The sequence below is a fragment of the Thunnus thynnus genome, chromosome 17 (assembly GCF_963924715.1).
Source record: "Thunnus thynnus chromosome 17, fThuThy2.1, whole genome shotgun sequence".
In the NCBI taxonomy this organism is placed as follows: Eukaryota; Metazoa; Chordata; class Actinopteri; order Scombriformes; family Scombridae; genus Thunnus; species Thunnus thynnus.
In genome coordinates, this window is record NC_089533.1 from 5,805,956 (window position 1) to 5,812,794 (window position 6,839).

Here is a 6,839-nt window from a genome sequence, read left to right on the forward strand (position 1 = left end):
GTTTTGAAAGCGTTTGGCTTATTTCAAATAGTTGCCATGGTTTCGAGATGTTTCCATGGAAATGCTAGCTGCCAATAAAATGAATTTGAGGAGGATCTTTGCAGCAGGTTGGCAGGAAGGTGAGAGAGATGCGGGAGAGGGGGATGACAGGAGCGGCAGCTGAGTGGGGTGGGGGTAGTGGTGGTGCTAGTGGGGGGGTTGTTTGGGGCACTCCACTAGCTTTGCTAATGCACCAGCTACTTGCATGATGGACAACAAGGGGGATGTCAAGGCAAGAATTTTGGGTAAACAATGTGAGGGAAACATGGCATGCAATGGAAAGCAACAATCCACTGAGACTATTTCAGTCTGGATGGGTTGTCATAGTAACTATGGCCTCACAACACAGAGAGCAGGTAAATACATAGGAGCCTGGCTGGCCACTGATTAACATGTGTGTGATCACAATCACGCCTGTGTGTTTTAGAGAGAAGAGCATGTGCGTGAGAAAGTGTGTGTGTGTGTGTGTGTGTGTTTGCGCACACAAACTCACTGAAAACACTTTCCACTAACTCTCTTTCATGGAAGCGGAGCCAGCAAAGGGAGCTGAATGCATTAGCGGGGCGCCGACTCTGACGCACATTTGTTTATGTGTGTACAGGAGTGTGTAAGATCACGATGTTTCATACTTTAGCTGCTCCTTCAAGGGCTAAACAAGGCTTTTAATGTGCGCTCAGTCAGTGAGCGATGTCTGCTCCCCTGCATCTTCTGTCCTCGCGCTTCCTTCCCTCGTTTCTTCCTTCCTTCCTTCCTTCCTTGTGCCCTTTGTCTCGTTCCATCTCTTCCTTCTCCCTCTTTTACTCTCTCTCTCTCTCTCTCTGAAGGACAGAGGTATTCCCACATTTCTCGGTCGCCATGGCAACGCTGCAGCAAGAAAGAAAGAGAGGCCGCAAGAGGAAGGGGGTGGTGGGGGTGGAGGGGTTGGTGGGGGGGTGGGGGAGTGGGGGGGGGGCGAGGCTGGGGATGTGTGAACAATGCTAATGCTACTTCACTGATCATCGATTGTGTGTTTTTCCCCCTCTCTATGCACCCCCCCATCACCATCCAACCCAAACTCCTGACACCCCCCCCACCCCCCTCCACCCACCTTCCCTTCCACTCTTCAGCATTTATTTCCCTCTTTTCATTTGTATCGCTCTCCTTCCATCCTCATTACTCTCGCGCTCTGGCCGGCGTCCTTCTCCCTGTGGTTTTAAAACTCAATCTCCACATAGTGCTGTCATTGTTATCATTATTATTATTGGGTCATTTAACAGGCAACGCTGGTATCCACGGCAACCCGGAGAAGTGGCACCGGTTCCTTGGTGAATACCAATATAGACAAGCATCCATCAATATCCCAGTGACTCATTATCAGTCTAATGGCGAGGCCGCCGCTGTCACACCGGACTATAAATAATGTCGTCTCATTAGGCGTAAACAGGTTCAGCGTGTGCAGTGCAGGCACAGAGATGCTGTGCCCCTGCACAATCAACGATGTTTGCATGTGCACAAGTTTATGCTTTTGTGGTTAGGTTAGGTTGGCACAAAAGCTGCTAAAGCCTGGTAAGTTAGCACACACAGCGATGGTGGTGGTGGTGGTGGTGGTGGTGGAGGCAGCTGAGCCGAGGGGGCAGGCGGCTGCATCAGAGCCTGACTGAGGGGGCTGACTCAATAAACCAGGTAGTGGAGTAAATAAGGCTCTCGCACTCCCTCGCATAGGTGTGCACCACTGCAGGCTCTGCCCCCGTGTCTGCTGTCTGTATCCCTATCTGTTGTTCACACTCGCAGGCCGACGCTCACAAACAGACGTGCACACACACACACAGGCAATCCTGCAGGACCGCAGTGGCTGCCGCTTGTCAGTACTCCTCTGTAGCTAATCGATGGATTGAAGACGCAGATGAGAAAGACAGAGAGAGAGAGAGAGAGAGAGAGAGAGAGAGATTCACCTCAACCATTGCCTCCTTGCCTCAAGTCATTACCGCAACTACTTGAATCGTTTAGTGCTGCAGCATAGGGATGGAGGGGAGTGGTGGCAGCAGTGACCATGTGCACGAGCGAAGGTTGCACGCCGCGCGGTACATGGATTCCGAAATGTACTACAAGCGTGCAATCAAGTCTCGGCGTGCACCGTCAGGCTAGTCAATTCACCTTGGGGAAACAAACACAGCACCTTTATGTAACCAGGAGACACAGAGCGAAGAGTAAGAGCAAGTTGGGGGGGGGGGGGGGGGGGGTTGAGGGTGGGAGGGGGTGAAGCGAAGCTGACTCTACTCCATCCAAGCCGCTGTTGTTTGCATGTCAATCATCTCAAGTGTGTTAGAAACCTGAGAGGACTCTTAATTCTGCAGGGTTGCAGGACAAGTCATTGCGTGTTGATTGCCTGTCTGCCGGATGGTAATGCATTCATAATCGTATGGTGTTTGTTTGTACAGATTGTCTCCCGGTTGTTCTGCTCTAGTCTGGAATGTTGAATATCAGAGATAATTATCTGAGATAGCAGACCGGTTGAAAACGCTCTCATCTCCTTTGTCAGAGTTCTGTCGGATGTCAGGATTTGAGGAGCTCTATGGGAAAAGGACGCGTGGACGTGAGCCCATCGCCGGGGTCCAGACTGTAGCCTGTGATAGCGTCATATCACAAGTCAACATGCTGCAAACGTGGCGCACCACAGAGGAGGCTCTGGCACCTCCTTAAAGAGCTGTTTTTGCTGCACACACACGCTCTCACATGTTGGCTGGTGGACTGGTGTTACGTTGATGCCTCCACCGGTGTCTGACAGAACATATGCTTGCTCTCAGGGAAAAAAAAGACATCTCTTCATGGATAGCTGTGCGTGAAATAGTGTCCCTGGGTAAATCCTTGTTATAAATTACATCTTGTATTGTTTGCTGGATTTTTTTTTTTTTTTTATCTTCTCCTGGGATGACATATTCTCTGCTCTGTCTACTGCAAAACTGCCGGTGTCATACCTGCCCTTGTATGTGAGCCACATGTGGCCTAAAGTGTGTAGGTTTTTCATCATGTTATGGTGCGTTTACCGCCGCAGTTAAAATGTGTCAAAGTCAGATGAAAAATGGTATCAACCATATGTTGTCTTTCAGAGATTGAAATAAAGCGCCTTGTTTTCAGCTTGACCGACATGCATAGCCGTGCAAAGCCACTCTGTTTCTTGTGAATTCAGTTTGTGCAACGAGATTTTAGTCCGGAAAACATCCGCTGAGAATGGATTGTTTCTGGCAGCTAGGAGCCAGACCAATCAGACCACTTTATGCAAAGTGGCTTATATGGTGACAACAACCAGCAGCACTAAATATTGTGCACCAACTCACTTTGCATCTCAACTCCTCAGTGCATGACTGTGCACTGAGGAGGTTGAGATGCAAAGTGAGGCATTTCAGATCTAAAATTAAGCAGGATTAAACATCCGCGTGGTCTTATTTGTCAACTTACATTTATTCAGAATATGAATTTGGAGGGATAGTTGAAATTAAATTTGTCAACATTTCCAGAGCAGCCGACATGATTTCCAGTTGGCAGAACATATTAAAAAGACAGGCCGTCTAGAGAGGGTTCACGCTGAGGTCTAAGTGAATGTCAATCATGTGTTGCTTGGTTAAAAGACTGCAAAGCACTAACACACACTCATCAAAATCAAGCATTCCTGATCACAATTAATGGAGCAAAATCTGTTATTTTCAAGAACCTAACAGGTTGTTGATTTCTCCACTGACAGATAAGTATGTATAACTTGAATTAAAGTTAAAGAATATGGCTGGTTTTTCTTATTATCAACAAATCTCATGTGCAGAACCGAATCAACAAATAACTCATCCTAATTGTATCCAAAGCCTGATATATCTTATTTTTCTGTGTCGTAGACCTCTGTTGTTGTGAATGAGCCACACCGCTGCGCTGGCTGACATGTTTCTTCATCAGGAAGATTACGGTTACGGTAGTTTGTTTTTAAAACAGCTCAAAGACTAATAACAGCAATCACGTTTTCATTCTCAGGAGAGCAGTGTTGATAGCTTGTTGTCCTACATATCACAAGGATATATGTGTTATTGTGTTACTTTTACTTTTTTATGTGTGTTACTTTGCACTGAAGTTCTTTAACAAATTAACAATGTAATACAAACTCAAGAGTTTGTGATATGTAGCACAATAAGCTAGCAAAGCTCTGTAAACAGAACTAGCAGTAGCATCTGCCTTACACAGAACTACTCTCCAGGGACTGAAAACATGATCGCTGTTATTAGTCTTTGGAGACATTTCTAAACAAACTGAAGTGACCAAACTCTTCGAGGTGACCAAACAGTGCAGCAGTGTGGCTCACTGACATGTTTTTAACAGTTTCTGGACAACAACAGAGGTCTACGGCACAGAGGAATAAGATATATCAGGCTTTGGATATACATAATACTTCTAAGTAGATCAATTCATTGTTCGTTTGGCTCTGCACATGAGATTTGTTGACAGTAAGAAAAATACAGAAAATCACCAGACACATCCTTTAAATATTTCAATCGACAAAGATTTTCACGCAAAAGCAACAGTTTGTGTCACCTTTAATCATGTGTGCATGTAACAGTGTGCATACGCCACATTGCACATATGCTACATCGGCATGCGTGGGTATGCTGCCTTGATACAGTATGCAGGATGTGTCATAGGTTGTACGTGTCATCCTGTCTTCACTCTCTCTCTCTCTCTCTCTCTCTCTCTCTGAGTCGCATTACCTCTCCCCTGCAACCTGCTTTCTAATCAATAACTCATCTCTCGATGTCGATTCCCCTCTACCCCCACAGGAAAACAAACGTCCTTCTACAGGACAAACAAAGACAGGGGAGGATGTGGAGGGGGGGAAAGGAAGGAGGGGAGGTAAAGAGGTAGGCAGATAATTGAGAAAATACTGTAAACCCTATAAAATACCTAAATAGCCTGTTGCGGTGAAGAGGAGGGGAAAGGTGGAGAGGAGGTGGGAGGCGAAGCCGAGGGGGAGAGGTGTAAGAGAGACAGCAAGGTGAAGGATTGAAAGGGTAGCAATGGGATGGATGATTAGCCCCTGTCTCCAAGGTTACACTTTACAACTGTATCACTGCAGAGTGGGTGAGTGGTGATGTGGAGGGGGCGAGTGGGTGGGGGCTGTGGAAGGGTGACACGGACCGTTCATCACAGGAGGCTGAATTAAAGAAGACAGAAGCACCTTTTTTTTTTCCTGACTCTGACCTTCACATCCGGGGAGTAATGCCAGCCTTGACCTCCAGACGATGCTCACCTCCCGGAGTAAGCGCGACGACGACGACGACGCAACGCCGACGCGACTTGACCGCCAGAGCAGAAAAGCGGAGACAAATGGCAGAGAGGAAGAGAGTGACATGCGACAGGCCCCAGAAGGGGAGAAGCGGGGGGGAGGGGGGGGAGAGAGAGAAATCACTTAGATTCCAGCCAACTGCAAGAATCGGCCTTTTCATGAGAAGGGGAGGCAAAAAAAAACAGCAACTTGTTTGCCACTCATCATTAGGACTCCCCCTCCCCCCTTCCTCCTTCCTCTCAAATCCCCATCCCTGTCCTTCCATCAGCTTTTATTTTTCCCCTAACAGTTCCTCCTCTGCCTGCCCCACACCTTCAATCACCAGTATTTTAAGCTAACTAGAGCTGAGAGAGAAATAGAGCCTTGTGATTGAGTTACATGCTTTAGCCTCACTCTTGTGTCATATATATTGCCCCGGATTTCATGCAGTCTGTTCCAATCTTAAGTACGTACTTGCTGCTCTACCCTTAAGTCATGTAGATAATAGTGTCGGTGAGGTGAAAATGAGAATTGTTAGGTGGTTTTGCATAATCTATTCAGCGCGACTGAGGACTGCACCCCGGATAGCATGGATATGTGAACGGAGGTGGTTTCGCATCAGCATTTTGAAGATCCAACACATGACTTAGGTAGAGAGAGCACTTGTATCTTTCACTTACTGTACTGATAACCTTCCACCGTGTACGCATGCAGAGAACATGTCACACTCTTTTATATGGAAATAGAAATTACACAACGTTCATGCAGTTCAAACCGGCATGCTTTAACATGGGTTGTGCGTAGACGTCATGCAAAAAGAGGACAGTGCTTCTTTGCATCTTCATCATTTTTTTTTTTCTTCTTCTTCTTCTCATGCACACACCCACACCAAAGAGTATAGAAGCACACGAGACGAAACTCTCCGCCATTTTGGACTGAAAACACCATCACATTCATTCAAATTTATCACATCTTACCCAAAATTGGCGAATTTCAGCCAAATCAGAAGCGCAATAGAACATTTCTCAAAATAAGGAGAGAGATTGTACGACACTTACAGTATATACCAGTGGTGTCACCATACTAGAGTTACCACTGACGTTCCACTACTCTCAATACCTGACTTGACACCATGGCAAACCCATTCAGGACACACTCCTTTACTTAAACACTTTTTATAACCATTAACTTTTGAATGGAAACTTTGTGTGTTTCATTATTTAAGCACACAGGCTGCATTAGAATAAGAGTTACAAATGAGATATTGGCGTGTAGCCTTCAAGTAGAAAGTGAAGCAGCCCGAAAAACAGGATTTTCAAATCAGAGGAACTGTATGAAATGTTGCTGCTGTAACAACAAATACAACTGTGTGATTATGTGTTCTCATTGTGGTTTGCAATCTTATGATTGAAACCTTCACTGTTTCAGCATTTAAACAAACACTCTGGTTATATTAGAATAATAATATTGAGTGATAGAGTGAGGTGTTGATGTTACTGATAACTAAAAACGTTGGTATTAG

At 45.9% G+C, this 6,839-nt stretch overlaps 1 long non-coding RNA gene across 1 annotated transcript; it reads left to right on the top strand.

Moving 5' to 3' along the window:
* The first annotated feature begins 2,330 nt into the window (after nucleotides 1–2,330).
* LOC137168280 (uncharacterized) lies at nucleotides 2,331–3,168 on the top strand. Its single transcript, XR_010924259.1, has 2 exons — nucleotides 2,331–2,418; nucleotides 2,558–3,168. It is a non-coding gene; the product is annotated as an uncharacterized lncRNA (long non-coding RNA).
* Nucleotides 3,169–6,839: the final 3,671 nt, after the last annotated feature.